This window comes from Simochromis diagramma, unplaced genomic scaffold, assembly GCF_900408965.1.
Source record: "Simochromis diagramma unplaced genomic scaffold, fSimDia1.1 OVJJ01000293.1, whole genome shotgun sequence".
Lineage (NCBI taxonomy): Eukaryota > Metazoa > Chordata > Actinopteri > Cichliformes > Cichlidae > Simochromis > Simochromis diagramma.
In genome coordinates this window covers 15,443,137-15,469,060 of record NW_024386801.1, presented here as the reverse complement: position 1 = coordinate 15,469,060, position 25,924 = coordinate 15,443,137, and the positions used below count along the sequence as shown (strand labels likewise).

The following is a 25,924-nucleotide window of genomic DNA, read 5'->3' as shown; positions in this document are numbered from 1 at the left end:
ATTTTGTTCATTTATTCTTCATACAAAACAATCAGTGTCAGTGCGCTTAGCTTCTTGTTAAATACAAACAGTATAAGCTGCTCTTGGCTGCTCCCTTATTAGCAGTTGTTTTTTGGAAGTTGTTTTTTTTTTTGTTTGTTTTTTTAATCCAGCTGGCCTTCTGACACAACTTCAAATGGGATTTCTGTCTCCAGATGGAATTGAACCAGTGGCCTTTCACTGACCAAGTAACTATGTAAAACTACACTGTGGAGCTACAGCCAACCAATAGATTTAAACAGTCTGTTCTCTTTGGCATGTCCCTTTTGAATACTTAGGTATAAAGTATATCAGGACTTCCTCTTTGATTTTATATCACATCCTGCTTATTGTTGGATGGACTAAACCACACAGATAGGTGCTTGGATGGATGCAAAGTCCTTGTATAACTCTTTATTTTTATTTTTATTTTTTTTAATAATATACAATAAAACTAGGATAAACACTTGTCAACCTAAACCTTTTTAGTTCAGTTTACTGCCTCCAAGGAATTACAGTAGGAGGGGGGAAATCAAGAACAGCACACAGATAGCATCACATGTGAGCAGCTCTCTATGGACATAACCACCTCACAGCCTCCGGCTTTGCCTTGCCCTGGACACTTCCTGTTGGGCCACTCCTCTCCTTTAGTTGTGGGGGATGCTGGGTGTCAGTGGAGTCTAGCAGATCTGTACTTAGCACTAGGTGGCTTTGCTTAGTGTGACTGTGGTAGAGCTTAGACAAGAAGAAGTGAGTTTGATGTTATCAAAGGAACTGGTTGGTTGTGGTTAAGGTGGGTGTCTGGAACCAGGCGGCAGCCGGCCATCTTAATGACCTTCTGTCATCTGGTAATTGTTGCTTTGGCTTCTGATCAAGACTTGTGCATTCCAGGATCCAGCAGTCATGATCAAAGTTGTTCTAAACCTAGAAATAACTTAATCCTCTCCGTAGTAAAGACGGCCTGATGAAAAATGGTTGCTGGGTTTCACTTTGGATTGAAGTGAAGCTTTCAGAGCTGGGCCTTCTTTACTTTCTTTAGTGATACTCTGTTTAGTGCCTTGTGTTGGACATAAAGTTGGAATTGATTGTTTCTCTTTTTTCTTTCTCAACAGGTGATCCAGGTGATTGATATATGTATTTTTTGTCTATTTGTTTTGTTGGTTTTTGCCCCTTATCACATCCCTCTTCCCCGCTCTTTTTTCCCCCTCTTTCTTTCTCCCTTTTCTTTTGCCCAGTCAAGTCTGTCCCATGTTCAGCAAATGAAAATAGAATCAACAATAAAAGCAAAGGTGAATCAAATAGACCAATACGGCAAGGCTGGGATGGTCCATTTGGTAAAGTAAATCTGTTGGGCATCTTTCTTTACCTTTAGACAACAATTCTGATGGCAAAAGAACCAAACGGGACAGGCAAAAAAAAAAGAAAAAGGAATTGAGGATTAACTGGTCTGGACAGATCAGCAGTGGAACGCTACCTGGATCTGAGCCCTGCTGGCTCTATCCACTTGTCACTCATGTCCTAATGACCAATTTTTGATACTCTGGTCAGCCAAAGGACTTATCAGCTTCACACAGAATCTCATTGATAAGATGAATGAATTTATTCTTCATGTCACCAGAGAAATAGCTGGACACATCCTATAAGCCGCATTACAGATCAGTGGAATCCCTCAACTTTATTGGTCCTTCTTCCGTTCCTGCATTCCACTGATTGTTGGAGGTATGGTAACGTGTTTTCTTTCTGAAAAAAGTTATGTTTGGGATGTTTTTAAAGAACCCTGACCATAATGCTCCATGGTCCGTACCTTTAAGAAATCACAGCTGTTTGGTTTTGTGAATATCCTGCCGAGTTGCAAAACTGTTTGACAAAATCTGTTCCTCACCTGACAAGTCAGGCAAACACCTGCAAAACTACTCAAAACTGTCTTTGTAGTCCTGCAACATCATTGCATCATTACGGTTCAAGCAATTAATCATACCTATATTCGCACTCTTGAAATAGATGACTAATATCTGCAGGAAGAAAGATTGCTTTCGAAAATGGTTTGCAGGCCAAAAAGGTGTAATTACCACACCTGGAGCAGTTTCTTCATCTCCATTTGATATTAAGCAGAATGTATAAAATAAAAACAGATGATTTTTCAGGGTCTTCTGTGGTTTTTCATTTTTATCTTCATTTCATGTTAACACTGTAAAGTGTGGAATACCAAATTTCACACTATTGTTCCTACTTGACTTTGGTTTAATGCAATCCAGACTTGTTCTCTCTCATGTTTATTGCAATGTTTTGTCGTGTCCTTGTGAAAGCAACACTGAAGTAAAATTTTTCTGATAGAGCTAATTACTGGACAACAGAAGCGGACTGGCATGTTTTGGTCATCTTCATATTTTTGTTATTTTTTCCAATAGAACGAGACTCATGAAATACACACGTAGCCCAAAACCTTGAAAAAAAGCAATCTGTCAAATGTAATTGAAAATATGGGGTTTCTTTGCATCATGAAACAGAAGTGGATATTGTTACTTCCACCAAGGAGGTAGTGTTTGCATGCAGTGTGTAATTCGTTCTGCTTTTCAAGCACGATAACTTGGAAAGTTTTGCATGAATTCTAATAAAACCTTGTAGGGATGAAGTGGGGTCATGTTAACAAACCACTAAAATGTGAGTTAAGGCCAAAGTGATAATAACGGTATATAGAGCTATTTAAAACTATGTTTCTTACATATAGGGGCATATAGGGAATGACATATGATGAAATACGGGGATACTAAATATCACAATACTTTAGAGCTCTGACCTCGTCTTCAAGATCAAATAAGGTCAAACTTTCATGAAAATATATTTTACTTGTAGTATGTTTCAGATTTTACCATCTTTGATTGTTTTGGCAACATTTAGGAATGAAAGTCGTATATTCTAAATTATATATTACTCACAATATAGTTTGCATCCAAATCACATTTGACCATTTTATCTCACTTTTATATTTCAAATCCACATTTTTTTCAAGTTGACACCAAGACGTGTTATATCTTTAAAGAAAAGTTTGTCAAGAGAAAGACACTGAGCTGCTTAGTTAGTTATAAATATACTGTAGTATAATATTATATATGTTCAAGTCATGCCCAGTTATTTAAAAATCAATGCCTGGTCCTACATAATGTTTGTGTAATCAAAGTAAACATTTGTCACGCTACCCTTATCTGATTTTTAATGAACAACTAACTTCTTAAAGTTAAAGTAAAGATAGTTAAGAGTAATAATCAATAATGTAGAAAATTATTTAATTCTACAAAAAAAACCACACACACGTGAAAAAAGTATAAATTACTGACATAAAAACACAAAAGGGACATAAAGACTACCCAGTCATACTTTCCTGTGCCAAGAGAGGAGCTCTTCTTTCATTGTGTTTGCCTTCGAGCACTGACGGTCCATTTATGGCCTACAGTTCTCAGTGAGTTTAGTCCTGGTCACATGAGCCTGCTGTCACAACCATCATCACTGTAGAACAAAAGGTGTAAACAGCAAGCTCCTTGGTATATTTCTGTGTTTGAGCTCTTATGATATATTATCCAGTTGCCCTCAAATATGTTCCAACTTGGCAGCGGCTTCTGCCGAGGATTAGCAGCAGCTGTGGCTAACAGGCAATTGAATATTTATATACTGCTGAGCAGTGGCAAACAAAACTCCCTTTGAGAGTCAGCAGCTTGAGCTGTGAAATCGCTCTATTTATGCGGTTGTTTACATAACTCTGACAATATTTTCACGGAGAATTAATGCAAATGCTATCTCAATCATGACTTAGCTCGGTGGTTAAGTGGTGACAAAATGCATATGTGTAAAGTGCAGAGAGACAAGTCAGCCTGTTCTTTTCGCGTAAAAGGCTTTGATGGGGGTGGTCACCCTCTGGCCAACATGGCCTTTTGTACTAGCTACAGCCAGTGAGAGAAGCAAAGGCTGCATGTTTGCGATCAACTGACCAGCTTTGGAGCAACATAGCTGGGATCTTGCTCTTGTCCCTAACCTGAAGGTTTGCATATTAAACTTTGTTTGGCTAATCCTTATGCCACAGAGAATAGCGGAGGATTAAGACTTTAACCCCTTCAGAGAGCGAGAGCAGAAAGAGCCCTTGGCCAACGTCTCTCTCTGCTGGAGCACCTCTCTGACTCGTTGTCCCGTCACGAAGGCCAGCTGTCAGTGTCCTTGAGATGATGAGATGAATGAGGAGCCCTTGAGCAGTGCGTCTGCTCCCTCTGTTTACTGAGGGGCCTCTTGCTGTGTAAATCACAACTTCAGAGCATAGCCCGGCTTTACGCCTTTATCGATTTTAGCATCAATGAATGAGTTTAAAACTACAAGGTTGAATAATTTATTAGATTACTGGCCTGCTGTCCCATCCTCCAAGGCTATTAGAAATGATTCTAAAATTGTATTAATTGGCAATAACAAATGCATTTTGAGAGAAATAAATTTAATCGCATTTTTGTTAAAATAATTTTTAAAAAGGATGAAAAAGTACAAGATGCAATATTTATGCATAAAATATTAGGAAACTACTTAGTGATAACATATTCTTTACGATGTCTGCTCTTGCAATAAAATAACATAATCGAAAAACTTAAGTGGGGATTACACTTTCCACTGATGAGTCTGCTATGGTCCACTTGGATCCCAGTAATGTAAACTTCCAAGAGTCTGAACAGACCTCCACATGCCTGTCTCGTGGGCTTGTCCACGGAAGGTTTACATTACAATGCACCAGCAACACATGCACCCAGGTGGTGAACTTCATACAGTAAGTATGTATAAAATCTACTAAGTAAGTATAAAGTCTAGGTTAGACTCAGGTGCAGACAAGGACAGTTTCGCGAACACAGACAGTGCAGGCAGTCTTTCTTGGTACTTGGTACATTTTGTACATTTTTATTGTCATTTAAAGTCTTAATTACAAACCTTATAACTGTCTGTGACTCTGTGTTTTGATACCTTGCTGCTGTTCTCGGTACATTAACGTGTCCACGCCCTGCATCTATGTGAGTGTGGCTATGTTCTTATATGGTGACAAAGGCAAATGTAGCTTATAGTGTACAGATTTTTGAGAGGTTGATAAGAAAGTGGACATTGACAAGCTGCAGGGACACAAGCTCAAGTTTCCAGAAAAAAAAAAACCTAATTACAAAAGTGTTTACAAAATAATGGAAAAAAGGACAAGATGGGCTTGAAATGGATATGCAGTATTTTAAAAAAGCACTTTACAATTATTAACTTTAACACTGAGCTTTATGGACATCAAGTGATCACAGAAAGAGGTGCCCGGGATGAATTCACATGGATTCACCTGCATTGTTTATGAGGGGCTGGGGAAGAGTTCTTAGGGAGTGCGCACTTTCAGGTTGGACTGTAGGTGGTCTGGCCCTCACACCTGCTGCCGCATCCCGAGCCTGTTAGCTGCACATCTGCAAAGTCACTCACTTAACGCCCTGTCTTAACGGCATTTCTGCGTCACAGATATTCACCTCTTGGCTTACATGATGTGGACCCTGCAGGAGTTTCACTGAGTGATCAGCAATGAAAACATGCTCACTGATAAGGGTGCTGGGTCACGAAACTGAATCCTCCCAGTCAGCTGCCTCAACTTCAGACCAATCAGTGAACCAATGGAGCAAATGTATAATGTTTCACTTCACTGCTTTGCAATTGGTGGTCTCCCCTTCCCTGTATCTCCTCCTCATCTTGCTTGTTTTCTCACTGTTCCACATCCACTGTGCCACCTGAGCCCCCCCTGCATGAGCCTGCCTATTCACATCTCTCATTGTGACTTAGAGTTCAAGGTACGGCCAAGGAAATACCACCAACGGAGAAGCCTGAGCATTTCTGACAAACAAATGTTGTGAGCAATTCTTCAAGACTCTCACAGTCACCCTACAATCTTCTGAGACATAAAAGCAGCCATAGAAAGCATGAGCTAGAGACAACAGCGAAGTGTCTGGGAGGTGGTTGCTCATGTGGGGAGGGGGGGGTGCATTTTACAAAGTTGACTCAGCTCTTGCTAAGTGGAATGACTGATGGAGAAAGGGAGGATGGGTGGTGGATGCGTGCAAGAACAGCTGTTTTCTTGCTGGTTTTACCGCAAAGGTCGGAGAACCCCGTGGATGATCCTTACCCAACCTGCTGTCACAACTGACTTCCAGGTGTCCAGATGTCCAGATGTTGATTCACCGTCATCTTGAAGTGTCACAAAGACTGGCATCACCCTCTAATCACAGCAGTTTTGTGAATCAGCAACTGTTGCCTGTGGGCCAAAGCAAGCTGATCCTGCATGTAATAAAAGCATCTGAGCACCAGCAGAAATTTTCATTTAACTTTTAATTTTAATCAGAGCAAAAGTCAAGGAGTTCAAGTTCAGTGAAGAGATGTAAGTTTTCTTCCAGATGCAATGTCTCTATGGATTTATTGTGGAAATATTACTAGAAAGGGCCTGAAGCAATGTCACTGATACGTTCTGGATGGTTAACTCCCCTCCCCCCAACCTCTTTGCCCACTGTTTCCAGTGCAAGTGCTCTCCATTTGTGTCCGCGGATCAAATGTCCCCAGTAACTGCTCTGTTGATCTGCGAGCCACCTTATAAGGCCTGAGCAGAGAGCAAAGCCTTGAGAGAGCTATACCAGCTCTTTCCCTTTATTTACACAGACTCTTAGTGCATGCAAGCATGGAAAATCCACGCTATCAGGCTTTATTTAAAAGACCCAGGAATATCTTGATTGTCAAACACTCCTAACGTGGCACAACTAGTCACTGTAATTCTGTTTGATTCTTCTACGTGAACCAGAAGACGGATATTATTGCCGTCTTATGTTTAACCATTAAACAAGCCATATGAAGTTGAGATATCTTTATTGCTTTTCCATTATAAATGGTAGTAAATATACCTGTGTGGCTCAGTGGCTCAATCTATAAAAAAAAAAGATAAAGGTATGCAACATTTACAAAGACAATAAAAAGTAAAGACTTAAAGATTTATTTTTATTTTACTGCATATGCCAAAATTCATGGACAAAATTCAGAGGGTGCTTCAGCACAGATCAAAATTCATTATGTGACTAATACAAAAATTATGGTTTCCCTTATAGCGAGTGAAAGAGGAATTTCCTGCACTGGAGGGCTGTTAACCTGAATCGTAGGGTTAATCTGTGCGGAAGACGGTAATACGACTTTTTCTTCTGCGTAGATTTGGACATATGTCTGGTTGAGTAAACACGGAGTCAGAGAGAGCCTTGTGTGAACAGTGCCTACATTCAGCCCTGCAGTCTCCTCCCTTAGGCTCTTTAAACCCTTTTCTCCAGCACATGGCAACATGGCCTATTAACGTGTGATATTTTGAGGATGTTTGAGCAGATTTTAAAGTTTTGAGCAAAAACAACAACTGCTTTGTTTTCCAATGGCTAGGAATTTTTTCACATCCTCTTCAGGTTGTTAACATCCCCAAAGTCTCATGCATACACTGTAAGTAAATCCACTAATAGATAAAGTAAGATAACCAAATCACAGCATGGGTTTTGCAGCAGCTCGTTTGCCAGGACTTTCCATTTTAATTAGCACAAGTTGCAGTCCAAACGCAGCCAATTAAAAATGATGCATGGGTTTGTTTGTAAAGACAAGTGTTCACACGTATGAAATGAACACCCATCAAGCTTACAACATGTTCATTTGCCATTCGTGCCAAGGGTTGGAGTGACCTGATTGGATGCTATGCTGAAACAATTTAAATCTTAAGCATAATAACAGAGCCATGTGACTAATTAACAGTACCTCAGAGCTCCTTTTCTTCTCTGCTACCATAAATCATGGCTAAAATGGTTTTATTTAACTGCAACATTTTTGCCATCACATTAAGCCACAGGCGTTTTAAATGAGCCTGCCTAATTGCATGATAAGGCTGGAGATCTGCAGAAGTCATTTGTGTAGGTGGGGGAAAGAGGAGGGTAGGCTGGAAGGATATATGAAAATGTGCCTTGGAAACATGATTCTGGCCAATGCAATAAGGGACGTTTCTATTAGTTGACACAGATGATTTCCCGGCGTTTCATATGAGACCATGTGGTAAGCTGTTCACGGAATTTAATGAATGTCAGAAGAGGATCAATATCTTAAGCAAATCAGTGAATCCAGGAAAACATACTGATGTCCCAAATGTAAATTATCATAGCTGGGATGTTTGTCTGCATTGTGGAGACTTTGCTCGATTGCTGAGCGAAAGGTCTCAGACAAGCAGTTACGCAGATAATGAGGGAGTGGAGCCGGACAGCGGACAATCAGATCTGTGTGTGCGCGGACTGGCAGAAGCCCCTGACGGTGCGTCAGTCCCCCGTCACACCTGGCAGGCAGCAACGTCTACTGGAACCGACAGCAGCCTTCAGCAGTCAACACACCTTAATGAATGCCTGCAAGAAGCTGTAACAACCGATGTTGCAATGCACTCAGGTGATATGTCAACAATGAATTGAAAAAAAAGTTCAGAACATCCTTTAAAATACCTGCACTTTTCTTTTTTGTTAGAATCTCTTTGCTTTGAGTGTGAAAGCATGTGAAGGTGAGTTGACAAGCCCTTGGTTAAAGTGATGTAAACTGGCTAGGGGAACGCATGGATGTCACAAATCTGTCTGTTAGCAAGGAAATTCAGCCAGTCAGCAAGCCAGCCAGGCAGTGAGCAAGGCCCTGAGGCAGTCTGGGTAATTACTGGCAAGTCATGAAGGCCAAATGGAATGTTTACTCTCCACCAGGGTCAGCAGGCATCAGGAGAGCGTGCTTCATTAAAGCTCTGACAAGATTTGCAATCGGCTACTTTGTTGCTGCTGTCCCTCTTTAAAAGATCATTTGCCTGTCACCGTGACTCTGTTTAAAAACTGTCTTATACTCTATGAGCGACTTTTTATTGGTTGCCAATTAATGCTATTGTGTAATAAGGCAGCTGTTTTTGACATGCAATAAGGGTCCTTTTCATTTTCCCCTGTTATTTAACTGCAAAGAAAACTTAATTTCATTGCTGTTAAATATTCTCTGTATAGCAGCTGTAGCATAACTGGCTTTGAAATACATTCTGGGAGCAGGACACAGGTAAACACATGGGCCATAAACAGATAAACAGCTTTATTTTACAATGCTCTATGTAAACCTCACAAATCAGGTTGAGTATGATCTTTAAGCATAACTGTCAGCTGCAGAGGTTGTGACCTGGCCCGGGGCTCTTGATCTTTAACCTGTACGAGTTCACTGAGTTGTGAACCTTGTGGCTCTGAGGGGAGGTTGGGTTCAGGCAGACGCCTCGAGGGCCGAGGGGAGACATTAGCTTCTCTGCCCTCATGAGTCAGAACTACACACACATCAAGGCAATTACAACAGCGAGGCTCTTTTCATCTTATGTGCTGATTATTTCGATACAACACGACGGATCAAAGGTTCCATTTGTTTCCGTGCAAATTATGTTTGTTACTGAAAGGCCAGCCAAGTTTAGTACCATAAGTTTTAGCTGAGCTTGTACACAACCTCCTAAACCAAAGTCAGTCAGTTATGTATGATCCAAGAAACCCTCTCTTCCAGCCACTGATTTACAGTCCTTATTTCAATTTACAATCATATAAAATGTGAAATTAATTTATTCTTAATTAAACTTGGTCATTTAGTAGCTTGTTCCACAAGAGCCTGGGACTTGTTCAGAGTGTCAGAAGGATCTTGTTTCCTCAGCAGAGTTGCTGTTCTTGGCAGTAAACAAACCATCACGTCTAAGCCAAAGTCTGTGCGGTTATAATCATTTTCCCCTGCGTTCTGAGCTGGCACATTTGCCTTTAGCTTGTTTTCGACATTTTGTTCATATCACAGAGCCAACTGAGTGTGTGGAAATTAATTTTTGTAGCAGGAAAAAAGTAGTTTTGCCTTCCCCTTCAAGCTTGTTTTTCTTGTATCCAATGAAAGTTAAAGTTGAAGATGGATTTTAGATGTGTCATGGTATCCGGTGTTATTCCGCAGCGTGGGAATGTTTCTACCTTCATGACTTACATTTTGCATAGTATATCATTCCATCTGCTGTCTATAAGCATATGATGTAATTATGTGAGTCATTGTTTCCTGTGCAAACAGTCAACTGATGAAATTAAATAGAGGTTAGGTTACCCTCATCATAGAGAATGATAGGATCAGCTTCCACTGTAAAGGTACGGTATAGGGGAAGCATGATGGCACAGTAGCAACCAGTTTAGCGAATTTCATCTGAAAGCCCTTCTTGTTGGATTTCCTGCCATCATAAATCAACATGACAGAGATCCCAGTCGGGATAGCGGCATTGTTTCCCAATACAACAAGGCAGGTTGGAGCCTCCTATTTAAAACCAAGTATTTCAATAAAGGCTAGGGTAGGGTAACTGAGCAAGGAGCCTTTCAAAGACCCTGGATGATGGGAGGCTATTTCGGGCCTTCAGGTGATGTCTCACAATTTTCTATAGTAGAATGATCGAGTCCTTAGGGACTAGTAAGGCGCTATATAAATACAGGCCATTTACCATTTACCAATGATCGAGATGCGCAGTGGACTGGCAGAGTCATAACCTTGGGCAATCTGCTGCTGGTACAGTGGAGACTTGTTCATCTCATTTTCAAATTACACTATCACTGAGAGGAAAGGCAGCTCTGTTTTGAAAGCAATGCCCTGCTCAGGGATGACTGTGTGGTGCTAGAATGTCAGCTCGCCGTCAGTACAGCGCATCTCTCTGGTATGAGGTCACCTGTGTGAACCAGTTCGCATGGGGGAAACTGCCCTACGACGAGCAGACAGACTTGCATGCTCCTGGCAATGAGGTATCCAGAACGATTTATCTCTTAATCGCCACAGCAGTCACGCAAATCGTCTAATAAACACACTCACATCACAGCCCTTCACTAAGATGTTTGACTTGTCTCATGTTTGTGATGATCATTAGAGATTATGAAGACTTTATAGGGGATTTGAGCCAAACTTTTTAAAAGTTTCACTCCAATGATGTTGTTTCAAGAAGATTGGTGGTTAATAACTGGTTACTATGTGATTTAAAGTTTTAAAGTTCTCTATGATTTCTGCTGGAACTAAACCATCCATAGTGGAAAGGTAATTAGAAATTACTATATACTGTAAATTAGTGCCACTTGGAATTGGTTTAACAATTAAATGTCCAAATGACAGTGAGTGTGACTTAAGCACAGACTGGCATTGTCATACTTGAACAGTTGATGTTTTGCTACCATAGCTGAGTTTTAAAAGTCAAGTAGAAATTGTATGTCCTACAATGTGAATTCTGTTTGCACTCGCTCCAGCAATATTGCGCATATAAACTGTGGAAAGAAATGTAAATGTGTGACTAGAAGTATTTCCGTGAATGAACACATTTTTTTGGACAAGCCGAATCCCAAAAGATGTAGCATCCATTGTTAGTATATGATGGTGCAGTTTCCTGAGGGCAGGAGGTGTTCAGTCAAGTCTGATTCCGGTAAGAGGGCTCCGGGATGACACAACTTGTTCAGCTCATCTGCAGAACTGCTAGACAGACTCAGACTATGCCACAGCATGCCAACTCTTTTTTGCTGGCTGCCCAGTTCAAGAATGTCAGAGAATGCCATCTGGATCAAAGCAAAAGGCCAAATATTCAACTCCTCTTCAAATGGTATCAAAGAGCCGTTAGCATTAACAGGCAGTGACAATATCATACCAGGCACGATGTGCATCTTTACAGAGCTGTGGTTGTAATGTGTTTATAACTCTTGTACATGTAAAAACAGCTGAATCTCTTGAAGCCAGCTTGTCTACTATGGAGTGGAAAGAGTGGAAACACTTTTCTAGAAGAAGTTTCTGTGCAGCTTTATTTAGGGAAGGATTATACTGAGGTCGAGTTTCCTAATGAAAAGCTAATAAATGAAAGTGCTCTCATGGAAGTCTGTAGCTTCCAGTAATGCGGCACTCTGATCAAGAATGTTAGTTCACTTCCTTAACTTCTGTACCTGACTGTAATTACAGGCTTTGATATTTCCTGCTACAGTACCAGAGTGACGGGCCTCTCTGTAAGAAAAAAAAAATGTGTAAAAGCTAGGGGGTGTGATAAATGTGAATTTCTTTGATAAATGAAGGATCATGAAATGTGTTTAGAAAAGCGTGTTTGTTGCCAGAATGGCTTAGTACAGGGGAAGAAATGTTTCTTATTTTTTGAGGTTCTACTGAAAATTGAAAAATGTTAGGTATCAAATGAACAGCCACAATCCAGGTGTGCGTAAAACTACATGCACTTTTTTTTTGCTGGAATGTGGAGACTTGAGAAAATATTTTTTTTTGTGCACCTAGCAAAGGTGGGGGAATGAAAACAACATGGAATGAATGCAGGGCCTCAGAGCTCCATGTCCGGCATGTGCTGACGAGAGCCAGAGACCAGACCTAATCCGCACTCCCGACTTCAACAAATACTGGCTCCTGCATACATGCAAAAAAATCCCTGCACGTGCACAATCACCCAAGAAAATTGTTAATGTTGCTACAAAATATTCAAAAAGTGGATTCTATTTATCCAGTGATGGAAAAAAGTATCTCAGGAGAGGTACAGCAATGAGTGTCTACACCCGTCTGCAAAACGCGATGGAGGCTCTGTCATAGTTTGAGGCTGCTTTTCAGTCAGTGATGTTGGGAATCTTGTTCAGGCTGATGGACGAATTAATGCAGAAAAGTACTGTCAGATTGTAATCCACCATGTAATACCAACTAAAAAACATTTGATTAGCACAGCTTTACTTTTCATCACGACAATTACCCAAAAGACAATCCCAATGCAATAAAAGCGTTGGAAAGAAAAATGCACAATAAAACAGTCACCGATTGGGCTCCCAGAGCCCGAACTTCAAAGTTATTGAAGCACAGTTTATTCAAAGATGAACTTTGAATGTCCTTCAAGAAACTATTCCTGAAATCTTGCCCAAGAGAGTTCAGGTTTTGTTGAATAATAAAGGTAGTCGGGCCAAATATTGACTTTCAAGCTTGTTTGAATTTCACTTTACTTTTGCCTTAAATACTGTATTTCCATGTATCTTTGCACATTTCAATAAATTGCTGCGTTTGTGTCCCGTTTGTAGTTAAGAAAATTAAGAAAATTAAGAAATGAGGGGTGATTCAAGACTTTTGCACAGTGCTGTGCACCTTGAGATCCGTCATGAGAAACTGAACAATGAGTTTAAACATTGTTCCAGCACAGGGAACATCTGCTGATAGTTTAGTGGTTTGGAAAGCATTCCAGCAAGGTGATGCTTGGATGATGACACACAAGGAACTAGAATATCCTCTGTTTCTGTAAGATGAAGTCATTAAATCACTCCCTTGCTTTCTCTATATATTTACACACTATAAGGTTCAGATGAGAGCAACTGGGGAAGGGTACTGGGAACAACTGCTATTTGAAAAAACTCAGGTTTTTCCATTTAATGAGGCCACTTACTCTTTTTTGGACCTTTCAGGTTCTTTCTCTTTGATAATAGCATTCTGGCTGTCTGGGAAACGCTAAGGTGCAATGGTGAATAACTGGCCTGAAGACCTGGCAAGACCAGAGGCCATAAACTATCCCCTTGATTCATCGAAGAAGGCTGTCCTGGGTATGAGTGGGAGCTCTGGCCAGACTACAAGAATACTAGCTGGCCTTAACTCATGTGTCCTCCTCCATCGACTTCCACATGTGCATTTTTGTACTGATGAAAAATCACTTGGTATGCAGTTTATGATAACCCGATGAAGTGCTGGGTTAGGCCGGAGATGTATGGGTCAAATTTTTCCAACACGTGGGTTATTGTGGATCTAAAACACTCTGTATTTTCCTTCTAATTCTCAGTATAAATATTGTCCAGTTCTTGATGAGCCCCATTAGAGCAGTTCCCTCTGTTACGTTTTAGCATAATGTACTCAGATATGTGCTTCTTATTCCCAAAGTGTAGCGGTAACAGTGGCGCAAATGTAAAAGTAAGCAGACTTGGCCCATTTCAATCACTGAGCAGTTCATTAAAAACCCTCCCTCACATGGATGCACAGGGAATTCCTCTGCTCTGAGTTCTGTTTTGACCTAAATAGAAGACCACACCTACAAAAATGGAAACATGAGCTTCACAGAGTACATGTAGGAAAGTATATTCCTCAAAGTGAAACCATATGACTCAGTCCCTTGCAATTTAACTGCAACATAGCCGGTCAGAGGGAAAAAGGTGTTATAGAACTCAGAACTGAAAATGTGTTATGGCCTTCATACATTTAGGCAATTCAGTCAATTCAGTCTTTGTCATTATTAATACCAGGTCCCCAGATCTCACTATGTGGACAGATTGGGTTCAGACTAAATTCTGACTAGCCACTGGTTTCTGTGTTTACATAGTTCACAAAGCCATTGAGAGATTCCTGTCAAATGCAGTTGAGAGGCAAAGCCACCATGTAGGTTCAGCTATTGCACAAGGACAGGGAGTATGTGCTACACGGTCCTTTAGCAAATCAAAATATCTGGCCAAAGTCTGAAGCATGTCTTCATTCAGCTGTTTTTGGAAAATGTTATGCTGGTAGCTTTAGCTGTAGGAGCAATAAAGGAAAAAGCTACAGTGATGCTAGGTTAGCATTAAGACTGGAAATGGGTAACTAGCTTATAAACTGTTTTAAAAGTTAAAAAAAAAATATGCTGAAAATGATTTCTAAGGAACTTTGCATTCAGTATTTTAAGCAGAGTTCTCTATTATTGTTCACATGCACCAGTGCATTTTGAACAATTGAGCAACAATTGCTTTTACGAGTATCTTGCCATTACTCATCTGTGGCATTCAATTTGTCAGCGTGGTACTCAGAGTCATCTATTAATGTCTGGCTGCAGATGTTGCACATCTCCCTGAGCAGGGATTGCCTGCTCTGTCTCCTCAAAGTAGACAGAATCCCTTATCACAGCTTGCTGATCTCACCTCCATTAAGATGCACCATCTGCAGTACGACATCTCTTTTATTTCAACAAGGCATTTCTTGCCGTCTATCGTCTGGCTCTGTTTGAGGCCGGATTTATGGGAAAGAGAAAAAGACTTAGACAAGCTAGATCACCACTGAGGAAGGTTTTTATTACTGCTCTCCTCTCCAAACTAAGTTTAGTTGTTCTGTGCTGATCAGCCTGATTCTCCAGCATTTTATACTGATGTCTGTCTATTTATATGTTGTTTTCTAATATAATTTTACTGCTATGAAAAACGCAAAACTCAGTGATGCCATTGGCCTGATAAATCAGCAGAATCACAGTATTGGCAGTGAAAAAAGTGTATTTCTGTAGATAAAGACATTTCAGACTAGGTTTTAAGGCAGCAAGTATTATCATGTTTTTCTACCTTTCCCTGTCTGCAGCAGCTGAGCTGTCAGGGAGAGGATAGATGGGCTCAGGGCCCCACATGTCAAAAGCAGAAGTTACTGTAGCGTGGAGAGCAAGCGCTTTTGGTACACCCTCAGATGGCCCACACTCTCACCCTTCTCCCAATACCGCCCTCCGCTTGTGTCTTTGAGCAGACACAAGCTGAGGGCGTGGGCTGTTTGGACACAGCTGGTGGACAGGGTTCTGACAGAGATCAGACTGAATCAAGCTTCACTGGTCAAGCCACTGGATCCCTCCCTTCACAAAACAAAGACAGCAGGATAATGTATTATTCTGCTTATTATGATTTCCTACAAGGATGACTCCATTGTGATGTTTTGGTCTTCTTCATACTGCTAAAATGTTTCAAGTGATTCATGCTGCTCTCTTGAAGTGGTACTGACCGCTTGAGGGCTTGGACCAGTCTGAGTTGTTTCAGCTGTGGTTTGTGTAGAGCAAAAGGGTGTAAATCCTCAGTGCAGGAACCCTACATAAATCTGTGCACATTCTCAAAGTTTGTTATAACTCCATTTTAGCCTTATGACACTGTACAGTTGGTGCTTTTATCGTGAAATAATCAGACCAGCAAAGACTATATTAATCTTAAAATGACAAAAAACAACTTTTTTTGTTGTTTAGTATGATACTCTACTCCACTCTGCAAGCTACAACTGGTCTTTTTTTTGGTTTTGCTTTTGGTGTTTTATTCACACTATGGTTTGGGGGAATCCCATTAGATAGCCCTCATGAACTGATGTATTCAGTTCACACACAATCACTTCTATTGTACATGTACTCTGGCGTCTACCTTATTTTCTTTTGTTCAGACTCATTTAAACAGACACTCTTCTGTTCTGCTACAATGTTGCTGACACGTTCTGTTTGGGCATAAGAGCCCAGATGGCTGCCTATAAGAAAGAACATTGAAGAAACAGTCTACAGGGTGACTCATGTCTCATTATGTCATTCATGACTCTGCTTCAATCCGCTCATCAGTGCATAACTCATTAACAGTGACATCTGTCTGCCGTTGAACTTTGGTGTCAATATAATATCAGACTGAAGGAGCACGTCGCATTTTCCTCTGATGCCTTACTGTAAGGTTCACCAGGGTTAAACTGCCCCGAGGGCAGATTCATGAAGTGAAGCTTTTATGCAGAGTTTAAGTGTAAAGTCAAAAGTATCGCTGCTAAGGTTTGTTAGATTTTTTCTCTTCAGATAGTTTTTTGTCCATTTCATATGTTGGCATAAAGTGGATGAACGAAGCCCATCTTCTTGATGCATTCTCAATCATCCAGGTAAGTAAATCTCCAAAGGCTGATTCTGTTCATCTGGACGTAGCGTTTTCAGTGGGAGAAACGTTTACGTGAAAAGGTAAAGACCATCTCTGAATTGAGGAGGGGGCCTAAGGGTACATCTTTCGCCATCTTACAATGCTCTGATTGCAGCCATTCCCCAACTTTCTGTGAATGGTACTCGTGGCCATTGATCAGTGGTTGTTGATCAATGGCCATGAGAATTTGCATAATCATGATGAAGGAACTGACTTCCCTGCCCATTGTTCCTTCATTGGGCTGGTTTCAATCAGACTGTTGTACTGTTTATAAGATTGGGGAAACCTGCAGTCAGCTGAGACTGAAGAAGTCACTTGGATGAATGACGAAATGTTTCTCCCACTGAAAATGCTACGTCCAGATGAACAGAATCAACCTTTGGAGAAGCCCATCTTGTAAAACCTTTAGTTTAAAGTTATAATATGTAACATTTGCAAACAAATATTTCAGTCTGTAATGTTTTGTACGCTTACATCATCCCAAATGTCTCTAGTAACGTTAAAACCTTGAGAAAGTTTTTCTCAATACATGACACATTTTAATGGTCTTGTCTCTGGCATCATATCCACTTTAACCCAACCATCTACCAAGCTAACCATGAAGATGACTTAATCTTGCAGCGTGACCACAGGTAGAAGAGTAGTTCATTAATGTTATCTAGTTGTAGCTGTATGGTTAGCTGACTCACACAATAATATTTGGGGATATCACCAGAAATGACACTTATGATGCCTTTAGAAACCAAAATTCTTTAAAAAAAAAAAAACAAGTGTTTGGGGGTTTTTTTTCTTTTTGTTTTTTGTTGTATGGTGCTTACTGTTGTTAGAATATGTACCATGTAGAGCTGTCAAAATGTCAAACTTTGAAACAAATTGTCACCAACCTTTGCTATTGAAACAACACTGATACCAACATAACTTGAAACAGGCACACAGCCCCTCCCGCCACTAGCAGCTGAACAGTAGTGAACACTCTTAACTGATCACCTTAAACAGACATTGTCTTTTTGAGCAGTTTAGTGATGTTTGTAAGACCACTGTTTCAGCAACACTGAAGCACTGAAACAGTTATCATAAATGTTCAAATGTGTGCACACGTTAACATTAGCTGTTTAAATATTAGCAGTTAGCCACATTAGCCATCTGTTTAGTTAAGCTAGCAACTAGCATGTTGGAGCTACACAGCAAACTGTGATACTGTTAATAAACTGTTAATAGACAGGGTTAAATTCACAGGATAACATAATTATGTTTTTCTTAAAGTCTCAGACTGAAGCTGGCGAACGTCTGCCAGTAGCTACACAGAATGAGTGGCCGTTTACCTTAATAATTCTATTTGATCAGCAACAAAATCATGGTGCCAAGTCACCAGAAACACGGGGAATAAACAGGGCTGCAGCTGAATATACTTGCAACACCCAGTGTTGTTGTCATTTTTATTTTTAAAAAAATGCACTGACAATAGTATTGAGTATTTTCCTGGGTATCAACTTATCAGTATCAGACTGAAATTTTTTAACATAGTGACAATACTAATTAGAATAAAATTACATTCCATAAAAAAATTATTTCGATGTATTGACATATCATCTTTACCATAAACAAATCACGATTTGCATTTGATGTGAAATCCTACAAAACCTATAACCAAAACCAAAGACCAAAACAAATGATTCTTGTCATCTTGGTGTAACAGAACTTTGCAAGTTTGATTTTTTTTTTTTTTTGTGCTTTTTTCTGTTTTTCATATAAAACTTATGCATATGAGATAATAACTGGATTGGCTGCGCTGAAGCTGTGAACAGAACCCTGTAATCTTCAAGCATGCCCCATACAAGCTTCCTCAACAACCCAGAGCTACACCTCTACACAAATTACACAATTTACAAAGGCTAAGTGTATCAGTTGCCACTTCCACACATTGCACCACTTTGTAGCTGACACTTGGTCTCTAGCAGTCATTACAGTTTTCAGTTGCATAGATAGCAAGTTTCATGAACGGAAAAAAGACAATGGTTGAGCATAAATAGAAGCTGAAACAATATGGAGGGAGAAACCTGTGTGGTTTCATCATCATAAGGGATTTCTTTCATATTCGACAGTCATTTAGCTCATTGTTCTCATAGAAATTTAGCATTGCAGCTTTAAAGCTTTGAACCTTTGAATGACATTTGAAGGGCAGCTTTATTTTGCTTTGTGCAATTGCAATGAAAGTTCCTGTTTAGGATGGATATTTTTTGCAGTCCCAACATCTCTTAGCTTGCTTTCAGTCTCTAGAATAAACCACTGAATAATGTAGCCCAGGACAATACATATGTGCTGACAATGAATTATGCTCCTAGTTTATTCTGTATTTATGATCAGCCCCATTGTCTGACTCAAATGCAGTTTTACTGCTGGCTAAAAGAGGATAATATGTCTTCATCAAGAAAGGCCTTCAGAAAATACTTAAACAAGCTTCCTCCATCTGCAGCTGCGGGGAGCTTTTATTCTTCCTTCTTGGAGACATTATTTTAAATCACACCCTATTTAAATTTTGGCAGACATGTGTTCAGTGATGGACACGGCTTTTACACTAACCATCGCCTCACCAACCTGAGTGTGTGTGTGTGTGTGTGTGTGTGTGTGTGTGTGTGTGTGTGTGTGTGTGTGTGTGTGTGTGCGTGCGCGCGCACACACATAATCCACAGCTGAGTGCCCCAAATGTCTTAAGTAGGATTAAAGAGAGCAATGACAACCTCTTTTTCTCCAGGCTGATGTTCATCTCACACATTGTGTGTAAGACAGTGAAGGAGTGTTGAGTTAAATTGATGGATAAGCACTTGACCAAGAGAAAGGAGCAGATGACAGAGATGTATACACAGACGTTATGCTACACCAGCAGAGTAGCAACACCTTCTATTCCCCTAATGGATCCTCAGACTTTGCTGTAGCCAGTTATCCAATAAGCTTAAAGATTCTTGAGTGGTGGAGGACAACACCACCATCACCGATAGATCAAAATAACTGAGTGTATACGTAGTGTATCCGTACATTCATAATACAATGCTGGAAAACTATTGTAGGATTTATCTCTGGGTCTGGCTCATTATCAAGGCTCTGATCTTCCTGGGACTTTCTATGTGAAGTGAATGGGTGAACTTTGAAACAAAAAAAATACTGTTATAAATCAATTTACTTTAGAGTGCAGACTGAGAGATACACATTTGAGTTACTTGAGTTTATTTTTAAAAAATGTTGTTACACTAAAAAAAAAGATTATTTGTTACTTATTGAACCAATAATTTGGAGTAAAATGTATCTGAAATCTAATTAATCATTAGGAAAAATATGCTTGTGATGAACTGAATGTATACCAGTCAAGTAAATTTGACCAACTTCTGTTAAATGTAAGTTTTACATTGTGCCTAAGTAACAAAATTATATCAAAATTTAACAAGTCGTCAAATTACTTAAAAGATATTTAGGCCCCAAATGTTGATTTTGTGTGATTTGAATGTGACCTATATTATATTTCTTTTAAAAAAATCATTTTTAATTTAATACACAGTCTCATATTTAGCTTATTGACAGTATGCTCACATACCTTGATTGAATATTACTGTGTAAAACTTTGAATATTACCACTTCATCGCATGCTTAGCCATCAAAATCACCTTCCCAGTTTAAACAAATTAAAAAGGAATAAATAAAGAATTTAAAGTAAACCAAGTGCACGTCTCAGGCACAGAAGTCATTTTGATAAAATCTGAAATATTAGCTGAGGAAAATTAAAACCAGGAGCTGACTGATGCTTTTCATCATGCCCACATGATTCCGCTCTCAGTTGTAATCACCGATGTGTCATTTAACCAAAAAACATTTTCACACATGAGGCAGTTTTTGAAAATGAGTCATAAATATTCTAATGGTGTTTGTCTTTAACGTCACAGTAGACTGGCTCTTAATGGGCCGGCATGACCCTTGACTCTCTGAGTGTGCCTGCCTGCATGTGTGTGTGTGTGTGTGTGTGTGTGTGTGTGTGTGTGTGTGTGTGTGTGTGTGTGTGTGTATGTGTGGCCACCTGCAATCCAGTAAAGCCTTCCACATGCAAATCAAAATGTGGCAAGTGTACAGGGACCTTGACACACAACAACACACACACACACACACACACGATCAAAGGTAATGATTGCTTGGACTTCAGATTCAAGTAAATCCTTTCCTGGCCCAGGTGTTGGACGATATCCCAAATTACAAAAGATTCAAGTGTGTGTGGGTTTTTTTTACAAGCTCATCTCAAGGGAAAGTCCTATTTTGGGCTAATTAAAAGCTCAAAAGTTGGATTATTCCAGGCTACAGAAGTGAATTCTCTCTGGTGACACTGTTAATGAGCACAGTGTACAATAGAAGGCACGGTAGAAATGGTAATGGTGTGATGTGACAGTAGAAATATCTCGATCATCAGGAGTACTGCACATGGCCCGGCTTTCTTTTATTGTTCCCACCTCATTAAATTTGAACTAAGATCATCCTGAAGGCAGCGGCGCCCAAATGACACCAGCCGACATTCACAGATACAGTGTGCCTAATTATTAGAGCGCTGACTGACAGGCAAACAGTCTTTGTGAAGAGACCCTCTAGGTCAAGCCTTTGTTACCACCTTGGTGTGTGTGTGTGTGTGTGTGTGTGTGTGTGTGTGTGTGTGTGTGTGTGTGTGTGTGTGTGTGTGTGTGTGTGTGTAAAACAGGGGTAGGCAACTCCAGGCCTCGAGTGCCGGTGTCCTGCAGGTTTTAGATGTGTCCTTGATCCAACACAGCTGATTCAAATGGCTAAATTACCTCCTCAACATGTCTTGAAGTTCTCCAGAGGCCTGGGAATGAACTAATGATTTGATTCAGTTGTGTTGACACAGGGTGATGTCTAAAACCTGCAGGACACCGGCACTTGAGGCCTGGAGTTGCCTACCCCTGGTGTAAAACCATATAAAACAGAGAGCAAGAGCAAGCCGAAGAGACAGAGACTGAAGGACTGAGATATGCAATGTGTCACCCTCTATATTCAGGGATTTTTTCCCCCCCAAAATCACATACAGTCGTCAGTCTTTGGTCAGCAAAACCAGCACTAGGACACGGTGTTTAACACAGTCAAGAAGAGGAGGGCATTCAAGTGTTATTAACAAAATCAGACATTTTTTAGAAAGAGTTGAATTTGAGCAGTTGAGACCATCATCAACAACTCACAATATTTTTTTTGTTCAAATAACTGACTTGTGTATACATTTTCTTGCAAAGCTCTTTCCTGTCCACCAAATGATGACTTTCTCTCAGGAAGAAACAGCCAAAAAACTGAGCTTTTGACAGCATTATAATAATAAGCAGTGAGATGTGCTAAAATCTTGGGAAATTGGTTTTAAATGGAAGGGGTAATTTCCCACAACTTCAGATTTACTTCTGTCATTCTGCCTTCATGTAACAGTGTGTGTACTATAATTCTTCTTCCTGCCCTGTTGTAGCAAAGTCACTGTGTTTCAAGATTTTTGTCTTTTCTTTTCTTTCCTTTCTTTGGCTAGAATAGTGTGTAAAAACGTTATCTTTCAAGGAGCTCGTATGGCTCATTTTGGTGTTCTGCTGTGGTTTGGTGAGGAGTATTTGTGGGAAATTATTTGAAAACAAAGAAACAGTTTAATGATTCTTGGCAAAAAGACAAATGAAATCATGCACAGTTGGTTTCACATATGGTGTCATGTAACTGCTGCCAGTAGAGAGCTCAGATAGATTAACACTTTGTTCTCAGTGTCCTTTCCACCCTTTAGAAGGCTGAGCACCCCCTGCTTCCTGGGTAATGTAGTGTAGTGGCCTGGTGAGAGCTGTTTAGATGGGTAGAACTAGTCCACTCCTGAGTAGGGATGGGTATCGTTTAGGTTTTATCCGATACCAGTACCAAACCGGTACTTTTGAAACGGTGCCGGTGCTTAAAGAATGAAGAACACACACTTTGTCCAAAAACCTCTCATGTTCAGCTGTTTTTTTAAAAAAAAAAAGATAACAATGTCAGCCTTTTCTGCAGCTATAGGGGATTTATGGCATCACTCTTGGCTGGAAGCAATGCTTAAACAATGGGAAAAAAACCACCAACTTTGTCCAAAAACCTCTCATGTTTAACTGTTTTCCACTTTTTCTTTGGTCATTTTAGCCTTTTTGGCCAGGGTGAAGGGAGTATCTGCCATCAAACAAGAAGACAGCCGCATGTAACTACGACAGTGTTTGCTAGTTCACCTTACATGCATTAATTTAATAACGTGGTTAGCCTACTCAACGTAAATTACACACGAACAACATTAAGCTACTGCCCCAGAGAAGAACGGCTGCTGCTGCCATCATCATCCGTCATCATTTCTGCTACACTGGCAGGGCTAGGGGCCAGGACTCTACTCTTCGGGTTCTTGGGGGATGTTGCTAACTCGGGGTCCGATAACAGGCACCACACCCGCAGTAGATTTGCTTGGTGTGAGGTCTCGCAGCAAGCTATCAAATACGGTGCATTTCTTGGCTTTTAAAAAACGCTATGCGTCGCCAGATTCGAGGAGTTATCTCCTTTGCACAGTATCACAGTATCAGCTTAAAGCACTTGTTGCAGGCTGCTGAGTTTGCATCTTTTGCTGTGAAGTACAGCCAGACTTTTGACCACTTCACCTTGGGCATTTTTAATCTGTAGCTCTGCTCTAAAAGAACCTACGTACCCGCCCGCCTACTACGCTTGCAAAGGTAAAATGATTGGCTAGAATCCAAAGTGTATGACATCTCAGTAAAAAACAGCACCAAAATAAAGCACCGAAATGTGTGCTGCTTTTCGGTCTGGTTACTACCGTTTATGTCAGGTACCCATCCCTACCTCCTGTCCACAGTCTTGAGTTTTATACTCACTACTAGGGCGATCGTGGCTCGAGAGTTGGGCGTTTGCCTTGTAATCGGAAGGTTGCCGGTTCGAGCCCCAGCTTGGACAGTCTCGGTCGTTGTGTCCTTGGGCAAGACACTTCACCCGTTGCCTACTGGTGGTGGTCAGAGGGCCCGGTGGTGCCAGTGTCCGGCAGCCTCGCCTCTGTCAGTGCGCCCCAGGGTGGCTGTGGCTACAATGTAGCTTGCCATCACCAGTGTGTGAATGTGTGTATGAATGGGTGGATGACTGGATATGTAAAGTGCTTTGGGGTCCTTAGGGACTAGTAAAGCACTATATAAATACAGGCCATTTACCATTTATACACTGCTCAACATTCTTTCCATTGTCCATCATCATTTAATCAGACCAGCGAGGACAAGTTGGAAGTTCTGTCATTGTGTCGTCCATATTTAGCTCTGTGTTCTCTGCAATGTCAGTTTTTAACTTTTGTCTGCCTTTTGCACTTGTTTCACTGGCATATTTTTTTACCCACTTTTTCTCCTTTGCTCCTGCTTTCCTTACTTGTCTGAGGGTTGTTTTGACATTCCCGCTGTTTATATCGTCCACAGGCACAACCATCTGCAGCTGACCCTGACCACACAGTGTTGTCCCTCAGGCGCAGACCCATGTTATTATCATCCACAGGAACATTCGTAGAGTGGAGAAAAAAATAGAAGAAGAAAAAGGACCGTCAGGACCGCAGCAACACCAGTTTCGCATTAGGACTGCAGAGCTGCAGAAGGAAGTGTACACACAAATCCCTCATCCTGGCTCGGCGCTTGGTCGGTTAAATAAAACAAAGGCAAATTGCAAGCCCGTGCTGGGATGGGTCTGCTGATAAAGATCTGTTAATGGCACATTTCCACAGGACAGACTGGTTGGAAGACGGGGGTTGGAGAGGAACGGAGGAAAAAGAGAGTTTAATTGATTTCAGAGACAGCCCAAGTTTCCCAAAACAGTGCAGCACCTCCAATTGAAACATGCTCATCTGCAGCAGGTTTCTTAGCATGGAATTTAGGGAATGGGGCAAATTCCAGTAAGAGGCTTCAGACTACCTCCCCATTCCCTCATCAGCCCATCTTGCAGAGGTGCAGACAGAGTTGCACTGGCACAGCCCCAAGTTGATGATCCTGAGGATACTGATCTACAAGAACATGAAAAAGTCTGGAATGGAAAGAGTTTTTTTAGAGTAAATTCCACTGCCAACAAGGTACCACAAGTTAAGTAAAATACAAAACAATCTTTGCCTGCAAATGCTGATAGCGCGAGCTTGGCTGTAAATCTGGTTATCTGGCTTTTTGCAGTCTTTAACAAGTCTTTAAAAAAAGTAATGTATTATATGTAAAGTGTCACCCAGAAGTGCAGCTGACCTCATTTCGGTAATGTATTCTTTTTGTGGTGGAACAAAGCTGTTGATGGTATTTTAGTGAAGCAATATGACCCTGCACTGAATTCCACTGGTGCACATTAAATTACAGCCTAGTGCCCCTGAAAGCTGCGGAGGATTGCAGTTGAAGATGTACAGCCTCTGTTATGAGGGAAACAGACTATCCACTGGGTCGGCACTTTGCGAATGGTTCCCATTGCCAAGAAATGACAGGATAAAGCTGGAAAGAGATTATATACAGCAAGCAAAGAATTTATGCATATAGCTTCCATCCAAAATCTTTCAACCATGGAAATTCTCAAGCTTGTTCGGGTAGTGTAAAGATGGGGGAATGTTCATTACTTTCTCTCTGGAAATTGAAATTATGCGATACCACACATGCACTGTGTACAGTATATCTATACATGACAACTGCCACCAGCATAGTGTCAGTCTTCTCAAGTTCTTTCAACAAGAGGATAACTGCAGGCTTATGCAGGGTGAGATATCCCTCAGGACGGGTGCAGTCTGGAAGGCTGAAAGAGCAGAGTGTCAAAAAGCCACCAACAATGAAACCAGACACCAGAGCCGGTGTACTAGTTCGCATTGGACAAGGTCTGAAAATTCAGACAGAAAGTGTGATGGAGCAAATCCAGCACATCAGGAATCCTCAGTGAAGACAGAGGGGGAAAGGAAGGAAGGGAGACATTATGGAGACTAAATTAAAGCAGGGCAGAGTGAAAGCAGAGCTCCTCTTATGTCCCTTATCTGGGTAGCATAAGGAATCTTAATAGTAGTGCAGGTTGTGTGCTCTGCGCTATCTCACAGGCGACAGAAGACTGGACGAGGGAATGCAGCATGCCCAATGGAG

At 40.7% G+C, this 25,924-nt stretch overlaps 1 long non-coding RNA gene across 1 annotated transcript; it reads left to right on the top strand.

Moving 5' to 3' along the window:
- Positions 1-1,521: 1,521 nt before the first annotated feature.
- Positions 1,522-17,353, top strand: LOC120730542. Its single transcript, XR_005695121.1, has 3 exons — positions 1,522-1,533; positions 9,900-9,909; positions 16,976-17,353. It is a non-coding gene; the product is annotated as an uncharacterized LOC120730542 (long non-coding RNA).
- Positions 17,354-25,924: the final 8,571 nt, after the last annotated feature.